Source organism: Sus scrofa, unplaced genomic scaffold (genome assembly GCF_000003025.6).
Source record: "Sus scrofa isolate TJ Tabasco breed Duroc unplaced genomic scaffold, Sscrofa11.1 Contig59, whole genome shotgun sequence".
NCBI classification, from domain to species: domain Eukaryota; kingdom Metazoa; phylum Chordata; class Mammalia; order Artiodactyla; family Suidae; genus Sus; species Sus scrofa.
In genome coordinates this window covers 570,861-587,018 of record NW_018085257.1, presented here as the reverse complement: position 1 = coordinate 587,018, position 16,158 = coordinate 570,861, and the positions used below count along the sequence as shown (strand labels likewise).

The following is a 16,158-nucleotide window of genomic DNA, read 5'->3' as shown; positions in this document are numbered from 1 at the left end:
GTGTGACACTTTGATGCATTATTGTACAAAAAATCTTGTTGTTAATGGAAGAGGGTTGCACATGCCCACATTTCCCTTTACCATCCTCCCTTTCACCATCTGTCCCTTCTCCTTGTATATAAAGGTTAGGAATAAGAGACAACCAGGGAGCCAGACTAGACCACCTGGACTTGAACTCAGTTACATGACCCTAACCATGGAATCTCCTACTGTGATTTCCAGTCAGAAGCAAAGGGATAAAATATTGTGTTTGTCAGTAATATTATTCTTGTTCTGAATGCATTTTATTCTTATAAGTAGATCCTGCCCTCCAGTCACCCAAGTAGAACATGATAGTCACTGTCTATTCAGTCATTTTTTAATCTTTAACAGTACACTCTTCTAAAGATCCCTATTTAAACACTCATTTCTGGAGAACTTAGATAAAAGTGATTATATCCCTTTTAAGACCTGCACCTGACTTTGTGAATAAGGTTTATTTTCCATTGGACCATTTCCACTTTAAAAGATTAACTTTTATGATTAAATGAATTTCAAATGGATAAGATATTCTGAGTCAAAAAAATTTTAGGTACAGGAATATTGCTGAATATAGTATGGTTATACACTATCCATTTCTCTTTTTATCATATTCTCAACCTCCTCTGCCCCTTTTGAGACTTAGAAAATAAAGGGTATATGGTTTCAGCAGAGGGAATGGATTGGAAGAGAAAATATATGTGTATTCTAAATACAGACTTGATAAATAAAAAAGCCACTGGTGCTTTTCTTTTTTCCCAGAAGTTATATGTGCTTCATTTCACATTTTAAAACCTGTGATCAATGCTTAGCATGTTTTAATTATATAAAGTGTTTCTTTTATAAATGAAAATTTAGAGACTTTATGTCATATCTAAGAATCCCACTATATTCTATGGGATATATACCAATGAATAAATTCTGAGAATGTAAATAGTAATTTACATAGTACAGAATCATAGTGTAAAGACTTTTGGAATAACACTATCTCAAATTTATATTTGAGAATACTGTTAGATATATAATTGCATTGAAACGATAATAGTTGATGCTGTACAGAGGTAGAAAGGGAGGTACTCTCAAATACTACTGGAGATGGGAGATAAATTTACTTCCAGGAAATAAGTTGGTGATTCACTGAACTTATTCATACCCCATGACCTACTCTTTCACTACCTGGAACCTGATCAATGAAAGAGAAAAAAAAAAACATTGTCAAGATTTTATGTATAATGATATTATAGAAACCACCCAAATTTTAGTCACTGGGGGTTGGTTAATTAGATAATGGTATGCTGATACTATGGACTATTGTGTGTGGGCTTTCCAATTGTTTGATAATATTATTTATTTACTTTTCCTGAAGTACATTATTTGACTATGTATTTTTAGCTCACTCTAATGTTAACAGGAAACTCATTATTGCTGAACTCATTATAATTTCATTATTCCTAATACTAGGATTAAAAATAAACTTGAATAAAGTACAACAAAATATAAAGGGTGACTCTCCCAAGATGATGGAATTGTGCATAATCATTGTGTTCTTTCTCCATGATCCATTGTCAACTTGTATTTTTCATAATAAATATTATTTTGATAATCATGGTTTAAGCATATTTAACAGTTTATATCACCTTATTTTAGCCTATAAATATGCTGTCTTTATCTGGAGTTTCCTCTGGAGAGAAAATCAATCTTTCTCTTCTTTCTGAGAGAATTACTAGAAAATTCCAGCTGTCAACAAATAAATGCTAAATGAGGTTATTATATATTCTGCCACAAGGAAGAGAGGCAGATAACTTTTTAAACTTAAGTATTTCAAAATAAAAGTAATTCTTCCTTCAGTACAGTAATCAGTTGTAATATCTTCACTTGGGACTAAAGGATTTTTGCATCAACCCACACAAACATAATGGCCCTGGAATTATAATTATTTCATCAATGAGTCTGTACTTTGTTATCTGTTGTATTAATTAATGATATGGATAGGGAAAATAAACAGCCTTGATATTCTAATCAGAAATGAAGTTAAATCAGGGAATTGGGTACTTACAAAGTCAGTGAAAGTGTTATAGAATCACAACCTCTAGGATGAGTTTCCCAAGGTTACTTTAAGAAAAATAATAATCCTATCTCTTATCCAATTAGCAAGGATGGTGATCAGAAGGCTGCAATTGGAGGAGCTCTCATTGTGGCTCAGTGATAGTGAACCCATGTAATATCCACAAGGATGCGTGTTTGATACCTGACCTTGTTCAATCCCTTACCTTAAGGATCCTGCATTGCTATGGCTGTGGTGTAAACTTGTGGCTGCAGCTCTAATTTGACCCCTTAGACTGAGAACTTCCATATGCCTCAGGTGCAGCCCTAAAAATACAAAAAAGAAGGTTGCCACTGGAACTATCAGATGCAACCCAAGTAACAGGAATCAACATCAAGACTATATTTTGATTCCCACCAAATCTGATTATTGTACACAGAAAAGGTAATTCCAGCTGCTACTTCCAAATCAACTACCAGTCAGTATCTATGTACCTAGTGACTGGACACACTAAATTCTGCTACAGAAAAAAAATGCTCTATGAATAGATCTGACAGACAGTGAAAGACAAACATTGTATGATATCACTTATATGTGGAATATACAAAAAAGTAAGAGATGAACTTATTTGTGGAACAGAATCAGACTCACAGACTTTGAAAGGAAAATTAATGGTTACCAAAGGGGACAGGTGGTGGGGGGAGGGATGGACTGCGGTTGGGATTAGCATATGCACACTGAGATATATGGACTGATTGGTAAATGGGGACCTGTGTATAGCATAGAGAACTCTACTCAATATTTTGTGATAATATATGTGTGAAAAGAATCTGAAAGACAATGGATGTGTGTCTATGTATAACTGAATCACTTTGTTGTACAGCAGAAATTATCACAACATTGTAAACCAATTATACTTCCCTGACCAGTTCTGATCCTATTCATCCTTACGTAAGTACAGCCTGAAGAAAGATAATTATGCATCCCTTCACTTGATGTAGAAGATGAAAAATTACATGACCACAAGCCTGTGGTCACTAAGCTGAGCAGAAATGTCTTTTGGGAGACAGATAATGAATTGATTGAATGATACAGACACCAGATGCAGTGGGGGAAACAGAAGACCTCAGACTTCAAAAGCTTTCTTTGTCTCTCTCATTCCCAGTCAGTACTGAGCCAATGTCTTCACTGAAACTCACACATGCTGACTGAGAACCTCATGTACAACTGGTTTGAGAGTAAACCACTGAGTGAACCACAGGAAGAGTGATCAGTGTTCCTAAAATTAAGAACAAGCTTCAATTTTATTTCTCAGCACTACTTTGGCTATTCATAGTCTTTTGTGTTTCCACACACTTTAAAAAATTTTGTTCTAGTTCTGTGAAAAAATGCCATTTGTACTTTAATAGGGATTGCACTGAATCTGTAGATTGCATTGAGTAGTAAAATATTTTGACAATATAATTCTTCCAATGGATTTCTTTCTTCAATGTCTTTGCGTCAAGGTGTTTTCAAAATGTCAATGTGTTTTCAGCACACAGGTATTTTGCCTCCTTGAGTAGGTTTACTTCTAGGTATCTTATTCTTTTTCAAGTGATGGTAACTGAATTTTTTCCTTAATTTCTCTTTCTTTTTAAAAAAATATTGGGATATAGTTGATTTGTAATGTTGTGCTAGCTTCAGATTTACATAAAAGTCAATAAGTTATACATATATATAAATCCATTCTTTTTTCCCATATGTGTTATTACAAACATTGAGTAGAACTCCTGTGCTATACAATAAATCCCTGCTAGTTACTTTATTTCTCTTTCTGGCCTTTCATTGTTAGTGTATAAGAATGCAAGATATTTCTGATAATTAATTGTTGTATCCTGCAACTTTACCAAATTCATTGATGAGCTCTAGTAGTTTTATGGTAGCATCTTTAGGATTATTTTCTTTCTGTCTGTCTTTTTAGGGCCGCACTAGTGACATATGGAGGTTCCAAGGCTAGGGGTCAAATTGGAGCTGTATCTGCCAGCCTATACCACAGCCACTGCAACACAGGTTCTGAGCTGTGTCTGCAACCTACACCACAGCTCACAACAACATTGGATTCTTAACCCTCTGAGCAAGGCCAGGAATTGAACCTGCCTCCTCATGGATGCTAATCAGATTTGTTCTGCTGAGCCACCAGGGGAACACCACAATATTCTATGTGTAGTATCATGTCATCTGCAAACAGTGATAGTTTTACTTCTTTTCCAATTTGGATTCATTTTATTTACTTGTCTTCTCTGATTGCTGTGACTAGGACTTCCATAACTATGTTGAATAAAAGTGGGGGGAGTAGATATCCTTGTCTTGTTCCTGATTTTAGAGGAAATGCTTTCATTTTTCACTGTTGAGAATGATTTTAGCTCTGGGTTGTCATATATGGCCTTTATTATATTGAGGTTCCCTTCATGCCACTTTCTGGAGAGTTTTTATCAAAAATGATGTTAAGCTTCATCAAAAGATTTTTATGCATCTATTGAAATGACTATCTGGCTTTTATTCTTCAATTTGTTAATGTGGTGTATAAAAAGGATTGATTTGTTGTTGAAGAGTCCTTGCATCACTGGGATAAATCCACTTGATCATGGGTTTGATCCTTTTAATGTATTGTTGGATTTGGTTTGCTACTATTTTGTTGAGGATTTTTTATCTCTGTTCACAGTGGATATTGGCCTGTAATTTTCTTGTGTTGTATCTTTGGTTTTGGTATCAATGTGATGGTGGCCTCATAGAATGAACTTGGGAGTATTCCTTCCACTGCATTTTTTGGAAGAGTTTCAGAAGGATAGGTGTTAACTTGTCTCTAAATTTTTGATAAAATTCACCTGTGAAGCCATCTGGTCCTGACTTTTTTGCTGGAAGTATTTAAATCACAGTTTCTATTTCAATACCAGTCTGTTCATATTTTCTATTCAGTCTTGGAAGGTCATACCTTTCTAAGAATTTGTCCATTTCTCTAAGTTGTCCATTTTATTGGCATATAGTTGTTTGCAGTAGTCTCTTATAATCCTTAGCATTTCTGCGCTGTCAGCTATAACATCTCCTTTTTAACTTTTAATTTTATTGATTTGAGCCCTCTTTTTTTCTTGGTGAATCTGGATAAATGTTTATCAATTTTGTTGATCTTTTCAAAAAACAATTTTTTAGTTTCATTGACCTTTTCTATCATTTTTTCTTCCTCATCTTTATTATTTCTTTCCATCTATTAACTTCAGATTTTGTTTGTTATTCTTTCTCTAGTTGCTTTAAGAATAAGGATACATTTTCTATTTGAGCCTATGCTATAAAACTATAGTCAACAAAACATTATGATGTTGGCATAAAAACAAAAACACAGATCAATTGGACAGGATAGAAAGCCTAGAAATAAAACCATGCGTCTATGGTCAGTCAATCTGTGACAAAGAAGGCAAGAATATACAATGGAGAAAGATAGTCTATTCTATGAAGGTGCTGGGAACACTGGACAGCTACATGTAAAACAATAAAATTAGAAAACTCTCTAACACCATACACAAAAATAAACTCAAAATGGATTAGAGACCTCAAGGTAAGACTGGATACTACAAAACACTTAGAGGAAAACATAGGCAGAACACTCTTTGACATAAATCATAGCAATGTCTTTTTGTATCCACCTCCTAGAGTAATGAAAATAAAAACAAAAATAAATGAATTCGACCTAATTAAACTTAAAATCATTTAAACAGCAAAGGAAACCATAAAGAAAAGAAAACGTCAGTCCATAGAATCAGAGAAAATATTTGCAAACAAAGTGACCAACTGAGATTAATCTCTAAAATATACAAAGGACACATGCAGCTCAATATTAAAAAAAGAACAAAATCAAAGAATGAGTAGAAATTCTAAAGAGACATTTCTCCAAAGAAGATAAATGGATGTCCAAAAAGCACATGGAAATATGATTGATATTGGTAATTGTTATATAAATACAATTTAAAACTACAATGATGTATCACTTAACTCTGGTCAGAATGACCACCATCAAAAAGTCTACAAAGGAGTTCCCATTGTGGCATAGCGGAAATGAATCTGACTAGTATCCATGAGGATGTGGGTTTGATCCCTTCCTCGGTCAGTGGGTTAGGGATCTGGCATTGCTATGATTGTGGTATAGGTCACAGACACAGCTCAGATGCTGCATTGCTGTGACTGTGGTGTAGGTCAGCATGGGCTACAGCTCTTGATTCAACCCCCAGGCTGGGAACTTCCATATGCCACAGATTTGGCCCTTAAAAAAGTCTACCTCCAATAAATGCCAGAGAAGATGTGAAGAAAAGGGAACCCTCCTACACTGTTGTGTAGATGTCCATGGACAGATGTGGTACAAATATACAATGGAATATTACTCAGGTATAAAAACAATGAAATAATGCCATTTGCAGCAACATGGGTAGACCTAGAGATTATCGTACTAAGTCATTCAGACAAAGACAAATATCATATGATATCACTTATATATGCAATCTAAAAATGAAACAAAGGAACTTGTTTACAAAACAGGAAAACTCATAGACTTTGAAAACCACATATGGTTGTCAAAGGAAAAGGTGGGGAGGGAAGGACTGAGAGTTTGGGATTAGCAATATGCACACTATTGTGTTTGAAATGGATGGTCAATGGGAACCTTCTTATAGCACAGAGAACTCTACTCAATATTCTGTCATAACCTATAAAGGAATGAATTTGAAAAAGAATGGATATGTGTATATGTATAACTGAACCACTTTGCTGTACAGCAGAAATTAACACATTGTAAATCAGCTATACTTCAATAGTATTTTTAAATGAAAAAAAAAAGGGAGTAAGAAGCTTGAGTCCTTCTCTATTAAGTTAGGCAGCTAAACTCATATCTGTATATAATTTCCTGGATATATAAAGGCTACTATACAATTTATTCTCCTGATGAACTTCTCTTACTACCAATAACAAAAAATAGGTGAAGAGAACTGAATGAGAAGTGGGAAAGGAAAGGAGACACTTTACAAATTCCCAATTCTGCAGCCTTCTGTGCCAATGGAGCCTTGTTAGCCAAGATTTTCCAACAATTCGTAAGAATTAATTGATTCCCAACATCAGCATATCTCTGCCTCCCAACAGCCCTTGGCAACTGTCATTCTATTTACTTCTCTAATCTTACAGCTTTGTATTCCACCCCTAAGTGGGATCATGCAGTATTTGGCTTTCTGAACCCAACTTCTTTCACCTGGCATAATGTACAAAGTTCAATTAAGCAGGATTTTTTGAGATCTTATGTACAGCAAGATGACTGCAGTTAACAATACTGAATTGTGTACTTGATATTTGATAGGAAGGAGGCCTTAGATAAAATCTCAACACACACACACAAATAAAATAGTAACTATAAAGATGTGGGGAATTCATAAATTAGCATGATTGTGGTGACAATTTCACAATGAATATGTATCAATAATAAATTTACCTTTTAAATATATATAGCATTTATGTGTCAACTAAACCTCAATAAGGCTATAAGAAAAAGAACTAAGATTCTCTCTTGGGAGAGAAGAAGAGAGACCTAAGACCTACTACTAGCAATGTTACTGCTCAATTGAACACACAAGACTTATAATAATATTAACTGAGAATTCACATTTTATACTAAGGAATTCCTAGTAAAAGAGGAAATAATGAAACCAGAATGTATTTCAAGTTATAAAATATTTACTGAGCATTATACCACACTGGGTTCAAGATAAGGATCTGGGGTTATGTGACTACATGTGTCTGTTATAAAGATGAACAAAAATTATTGATACAAGACTTCTACCTTATTGAAGATTTTCTCCAGCCCCCCCCTTCATGTCCCTATTCCTCAGGCTATAAATGAAGGGGTTCAGCAGTTGAATGACGTGTGTACATCACAGAGGAAATTATGACCTTGTCACTGGATGAGGGGACCAAATACAGCCCAATAATTGTTCTGTAATAGAGAGAAACCCCAGAGATGTGGGAGCCACATGTGGACAAGGCTTTGCAGATGAACTTAGTGGATGGAACCTTGAGGTTGGTGATCCCAATGCAGCCATAAGAGAGCAAGATGCAGATTAATGGGAGAATAATGACTGACAATCCTACTGTGACAATGACCAGGTCATTGAGGATGTGTCTGAACAGGACAGCTTGAGCAGGGCACCTAGATCACAGAAGAAATGGGGGATCATGTGAATACAAAAGGGCAGCTGGGTAAGAAGGAGGGTGTGGCATGAGGCATTGGCACAAGACAGAATCCAAGATACAGTTACTAGTAAGGTACATTGTCCCTCTCTCATGAAGGTGGTATAGTGAAGAGGGTGGCAGATGGCATGTACTGATCATATGCCATTGAGGTGAGAATGAAGTTGTCCACGACAGTAAAAAATATGAAAAAACATATCTGTGCTATGCACCTGGCATAGGGGATGGATTCCTTCTCAGTATACATGTCCATCAGCATCTTATGGACAGTGACAGATGAAAAGGAGAGGTCAATGAGGCAAAAGTGGCTGTGGTGTGGAGGAGAGGATCCAGCCTGATGAGCAGGATGATGTGTAGGTTTCCCAGCACTGTGGTCATGTACATGCCCAGGAACAGGGCAAAGAACATGCCCTGATGCTATGGCTGGATGGGGGCCCTGGGAGGAGGAACTTGGACATGCTTCTATGATTCTCCCTCCTCATACTCCCCTCCTGTCTGCTGGCATGAATGAACAGTGAAAGAAGCAGACACCAAAACATTTTGTTTTATAGTAGCCAGACAAACAGGAATCCTTTCCACTGTTGGATATGCTATTATCTGTCTGCATTGCCATGACCCTACAAAAATCCTTTAAAGTGGATGGTATCATTATGTGAAATGAGAAAACTTACTATCAGATAAGAGATTTTGATTTAATAGATAAACTGGCTCAGTGTCCCTTTTCCACCATCTAGGAGAGAGACAGCCTCTAAGTCATGACTTGCAGCTGTGTCTAGTCAGTAAATAGAAAGTGTCACACTATCTTAGCAGAGAGATAGTAAATTAAAATCTCCCTCATTTCTATTCTATCTCTGTATATTTAGAAACAATCATAGGATTTGACCATAAAATTGTAACATGTTGAACTTTTTAAATCAGACTTCAAAATCATTCATTAGTAAATTGTAGGGGAGATGTTTCACAACATATACACAAAGGATAGTGGATCAAAAATAGTCATAGTTTCCAACATGAGTAAAGTTTGAGGAGAAAAGAAACATATCTGTTGACTGAACTCAAGTGTTCATTAGTATACATTATCATTCTCAAATCCCTCCTGATTTAACAAGCTTCATTGACTCCATAAAAATCCACAATTCATAAAGGAAAGAGCTGTTATCAAGACAGGTCAAAGCCATTATATATTCCCTCTGCCATTTTTAGCTTCCTCCTTTGGGCTCCTGGCATCTTGAACTACATCTGCTAACCAGCCCCATAAAATGCCAGGTCCCCTTGGTCCTCAAAATTTTACATCTTACAAATCTCTATGTGTCTTCCTCCAAAAGCCACCATCTACCCTTTAAAATATTATAAAGCCTAAATTACCAAAGCCATCAAGGAAGAAGTCCACAATCTCACTGTATCAATTAAGACGTTGCCTTTAAGCCATAAATAAATGTCAAATGCCTACATATGCCTACATATAGTAAGTAAATGTAGGATGTTAAGATTTCAATTGAGCAGCTCTTAATTGGAATTAAAATTTGTAAGAACTTTCTACAGATTAGTGGTAATTAGAATCCTTTGTTTATTTAATCTGGTGAAATGAGCCCACTCTTACTCCATATGGATATAACCATCCTCATTTTTAAACTTACTTAAAAGCAGCCAACTCAGCAGAGTTATGGATGGGTCAGAAAAGAAAATGCACAAGAAATCCTGGCCTGGGTTCCCAGTATATGTCTCCTCACTCCAGCATTTTGGGGATCCTAGCTGTGACCTGAAGGATAGAGCCCCATATCTGCAGGCTGTTTGGTACATTGCAGAAAGCAATGCAATTACAACTAGATTCAAAGTTGAGCCATACCACTTTATAATTGTGAGTTATATGCAAGTGAACCACCTTTACTGAATCTCAATTTTCTCATCTCCAAACTGGAGATGAGACCATGAGCCTCAGTCACAAGGAAATTGTGACTATTAATAAGGTAACATTAGTGAAACACTACTGTAGAGAGTTGGCACAAATTCATGTTTGTTTCCTGCCATCCATTTAATGAGCTTCTTTTAATTTTCTCTCCTGACAGTCAACTCTCCTTTTATATGTTTTTTTTATTTCCCAAGACATTATTTTTTGTACTGTATGGCATGTTGACCAGTCACATGCACCTACATGTTCATTGCAGCACTATTCACAATAGCCAAGACATGGAAACAACCCAAATGTCCATCAACAGATGATTGGATTAGGAAGATGTGATATATTATATATATATATATACACACACAATGGATATTATATATATATATATAATACACAATGGGATACTACTTATCCATAAAAAGAACAAAATAATGTCATTTGCAGCAACATGGATGGAACTGGAGACTCTCATGCTGAGTGAAGTAAGTCAGAAAGAGAAAGACATATACCACTCCTCTTTTTGGACAGATACTGAGAAGAATCCAGGTGCCACAAATCCACTTCATTGTGGGATTATGACCTATTTCAGGTAGAGGCCATAGAGAGAATGATGCAGTTGAGACTTCTCTGACAGAATCCAATCACATCCTGCCTGGTAGAGAATGAGGATTCCAACATCCCACTGTCCTGGAATATTCTCCGTATTTCTTCATCCTCCCTGGATTCATGAATGCTTCATATGTACAATTATTCTTTCCTAAACTTGTAAATTTATCTAGTCTATGGCATTTTTGATTTTAATATAAATTCCTGAATCCCTTTTTGCAATACCTTTTTCTGCATAAGTTTTTCATAAAGATGATATACAGACACTAACTCCTCCACTTCAGAATTCTGGTCAAAAATACTTCAACTACTGCTTAATGATAACTCTTATTTCCTTGACATTGAGGTGATGGGCTTAAAAGGGACTGCTTAGGCTTTAAATTTAGACAGAATGGATTTAAATCACCTCACTATCATTTGTCAGATCTATGGCTTTTGGCAAGTTTTACACCTCTCGGAGTCTCAGGCTTTCCTCTCTAACATTGGAATCCTGATCCCTGAATCACAGTAAGAATAAATAATAAAATGTGGGTAATGTGCCTCACTTATGTGAGATGTCCTGCATTAGGTTACATTTCTGCCATTAAAAACAAGATACAAAGATATTTAGGGAAGAAACTCAAGTGTTGTATATTCCATCAAGCCTAGGAAATCAAAACTGAGGCCCACGTTTGATGCCCAAGGTTTGATACCTTTGATAAAAGTATGGGACTATACTAAAGACTACATGCAGGAAATCATCAATCAGTTCTAACAAGTAACTCCAATATAGGTGCTACATAAATGAAAAAAAGATGTAACCAAATCTGTCTAGATGGCTTTCAACACAATTTCAGGTGAAAGCAAAGTGCTGCCTAAAGAGAAGGGAATGATCAAGACTTTGGAGAAAAGAATCAGAGAAGGCTGGGATAACACCACATGCACTCAACTAGCCCATGTTATGACATCTAGAATGTGAATGAAAAGATGAGGCCCCAGCCTCATCTGGTTTGGGGATGTGTCCACTAATATACACAGCCAGATGCCTCTATGCTCACCTTCCTCAAGGCTTAAAGGTTTAAGAGTCCGTGGATGATATGCTTGTCTTTAGGAACTAGTAATAAGAAGTCACTTAAGCAAGAGCACAGAGAAGTGATAAACACCTCTACACACACACACACACACACACACACACACACACACATGCAGTAAAAGAGTTCTCTTTTTACTACAAATAGTAGTAATGTTAAATACACATACACACACACACAAACACACCTACTATTTTTGAAGGATACTCACTTCTGCTCTGAAATTTATGCTCAAGTGATACAGTTGCCAGGAGTACAGGAGTATGAACTATTTCCTCAGTTTTTTTTTTTTTTTTTTACTCTAGAACACCTAGAGACCAAATGCAGCCAGAACTGCTGTGGTCCTGAACTTCTAACCAGCATCAGAGAGAAAAATCATGAGCCTGGAGCTTACTCTTGAGTTAGTTAACCCCCTTCAGAAATGGAGAGGTAAAGACTACTCTCTACCCACCAGGGAGAGGACACAAGGAGGCAAGACTCCAAGCTCTTGGTAAGAACATGCTTTAAACCTGTGTTAATTGCTCAGTTTTCCTCCTCATGCCTCCAGGACAGATGCAGTGCCCTAAACTGGGATGTTCTAAGAATCACCTGGGAGCATGTTAAACATGCAGATCCCACCTCCAGATCCAGTGATGAACACTCATGAGACCTGGGGCCAGGTGATTCTCAGGCAGATGGTTCCCAGGGCAGACTGTGAGGCAACACTGTCCTTAGGAAGAATATCAGGGAGATGCCCTGTGCATGGGATCCCAGAAGAGGTGGGAGACCTTCTTCCTGGCCCTTCCTACCAGATGCATGTTTCCCTGACAGGTCATAACTTTGGATGTGAAGAGGGATTTTTTTTTCTCTGAAGTGGGAATTCCTTTTTGAATTGCTGATTTTATTTTTTTATTATTTTTTAATTTCCCCAATACATTATTTTTTTTTTCTGCTGTACAGCATGGTGACCCAATCAATAACAAATGCTGGAGAAAAGGGAACACTCCTGCACTGTTGGTGAGAATGTATCCTGTTGCAACCAATATGGAGAATAGTATGGAAGGACTTTAGAAAACTATACACAGAACTACCATATGACCAATCCATCCCATTTTGGGGCATATATCTGGACAAGACTTTCCTTGATTTGCTGATTTTAAATTTAATTCTGCTTCATAATGGAAATCCAAATAACAGAGACATAAAAACAAAGGATAAATTCAAAGTATTTCACAGCAGGATCTCATTGCTAGTACATTCCAAAGGCAATAGTTTGCATGTATTAACCCCAAGATCCCAATCCACCCCACTCCCTTCACCCCCCCTTTGGAAACCACATGTCTTTTCTCCAAGTCCATGATTTTATTTTCTGTGGAAAGGGTCATTTGTGCCATATGTTAGATTCCAGGTATAAGTGATATCATGTGGTATTTTTCTTTCTTACTTACTTCACTCAGTATGAGATTCTCTAGTCACTTGTGAAGAAGCATGATAATGTGAGAAAATAGAATGTTACTTGTATGTGTAACCATGCTGTATAGTAGAAAAAAAATCATATTGGGGAAATAACAATTTAAAAAATTCAAAGTATTTCACTCTTTGATTATTCATTTTTTTATCCTTCTACAATTGTTTTTATTCAGAAAATTTATATTTACATATATGGAATTTATTTTATATAGTATTTTATAGCTTTCTTTTCCTATGATAATATTTGCATTTCCCTTCTATACATTTAATACACAGAATACATACAACATTAATACATCAATCTACTTAAAATTTTTAATTGATCTCATGTCAAATTAACACAGAGATTCACTATGAAACTTATTAAAGATTGTACCATGCCTCGAAATCTCTTTTGTCAGTTTTCTAATAAGGTTACTTGAGTATCTCCAAAGCATCCATCTAATGGGCTCAATTGTTTAGTTCCCTGGTGCCTGGGGCTTGCTCCTTTGAAAACAGAAGAGCTTAACTTTGAAAAGTCCCAGGAAAGTACATGAAGAATAAAAGTCAGGTTGAACCCTCTGAAGAGAGAGGCAACAAAGCCAGATGTCTTCATTCACCTATGGGACCACCTACGTCAGAGCATATGGAATGAAATAAATGCATAATAAAGGAAGATGCTATCATAATATTCTAGACATGTATTGAGTATCAAACTACTTCAAAATATGTTCATTTCATCTTCACATCCCAAAAAGACTAGAGTTGGGGACATCACTAGTCTTAAATGTAACTCTGGATGCTGGTCACAGAATAATTAGTCTCATATTTGTGTGTAAAATTAGGTAAATGTATTTTGTACAGAGTAGGTACACATACATAAAGAGAAGATAAAAAGACTGAGGTAATGTAGCCTCAGTTCCCATAATAACAATAATATGGTTTGGATTCAAGACAAATGCTAGTTTATGGGCTGTGTCAAGAAACATGGCAAGTTAAATAAGGAGTTTTAGTAAAGAGTAACATTAGAGAACAAAAGTTTTTCAATGTCCTATCAAGAATTCAAGTGTTCTTTTGTAGGTAAAGCTGCTCTGAAATCACCTAGCACTGTATAACAAATGCATGATTTTTTTAGGTCCTTTACCAAATATTTGCATACCTTACTATTTTATTTTTAAAATTTTATTGGAGTATATTTGACTTACAAAATTGTATTAGTTTCAGTGTATAGCAAGGTAAATCACTTATACGTATACATATATCCTTCAATAAATGTACTTTTTAGGCAGCATATATGAAAAAAATATGAGTTGAAAAATATTAAAATAGGTTTTTAGTGACATTAGCAATGTTATAAGTCACGCTGAAATTCTACTTGTCTTAATGTAAAAAAGAAGCCATCGAAGGACTTAAGGTATATTTTTTTCAAAGCTTTGGGAATTTTCTCCATTGAACATATAGTCTGGTGTGATGAAATGAAGCATGATATGTAGTATCTAATATATCTATATTATATACAAAAGAGAAAAGAAAATCTGATAGTTGAGAAATATCCTCTTATATTAGAGTTGCTAAAATGAACTTCCTACAGCCAGAATTAATCTGAAAATATCAACATGAACTTTTGATGCTCTATTATCAAAATAGTTTTAGCATTCTCTTGTTTCATTCTACTCACTACCAGAATTCATAGAAGTATAAATGTGTGTCCTATAGCTTCCATGCTTTAATTATTCATTCCATAATTCACACACCTGCAGCATCAGAATTACATGGGAACTTGTTAGAAATGCAAATTCTTGGGCCTCAATAAGATCTATGGAATTGAAATTCATGGAGGTTATTCCAGGATCTCTGTTTTAACAAACTGTTCCAGAATTCTTATGTAAGTTAAAGTTTAAGAAGCCCTGCATTATTCATTTTCTTCATTTGGGAAGGCAAGAAGTCCATGAAGAATAGTCAGTGCTGAATCTGCAGTGGCATGCGTAGGAAAGCAATCACTTTTTAGATACCATGCACTATAATTTATTATATGTACAAAGGATGCCAGCATGAAGTGAGCTTTCATACTGACTATGCCTGGGGCTAAGTAATGCAACCACACAGAGCTGGCAAAGGGGAAATCCCTGGTGAGTCTTTATCTTCTACAGGGCCTCCATCTTCAGAGTTGTTTTTGCAACATTATATACCATGGGAAAGAGTAAAAAATTTCCTCTTGGAGTTCCTGCTTGTGGTTCAGGAAACAAATGCAACTAGTATGAAGACGAGGGTTTGATCCCTGCCCTGCCCAGAGGGTTAAAATCTGGCATTGCTGTGGTGTGGCTGGCAGCTGCAGCTCATATTCAGCCCCTATCTTGGGAAATTTCATGTGCCACAAGTGTGGCCCTAAAATAAGCAAAAAAAAATTCCTCTTATTCAAGTGACAACTTAATAAGACCATAAAGATGAAAGGAAGCCCTGCATTGTCTGCATAAAAGTATATTATAATAATATAGCTAATTCTTTAGTTTCTGGGGTTAAACCTGAGATACAGGCCTAGAATATTTGGCTTTCCAAATGTTTCCTCAAATAAGAATAACCAAGTGTACATTATTGTATTATCTATATCCCCAATTTGCAAAAATAAGTAAATTAATTTAGGATTTGCTTCAAGGTACAGTAGAAAAAATAATGTATTTGGAAAATAAAAAAAAAAAATTCACTTGCTGATGAAAAGTTATTTATGAAAGAGAAATTGTTAATAAGGAATGAAATTCTGATCAACAAACATTTACGTTCATCATGCCAGCATTTGTCCTAGGGCTTGGAGACACAAAATTTTGAGATATATT

At 35.8% G+C, this 16,158-nt stretch overlaps 1 pseudogene; it reads right to left on the bottom strand.

The window, feature by feature from the left end:
• Positions 1-7,963: 7,963 nt before the first annotated feature.
• Positions 7,964-16,107, bottom strand: LOC110258940 (annotated as a pseudogene).
• Positions 16,108-16,158: the final 51 nt, after the last annotated feature.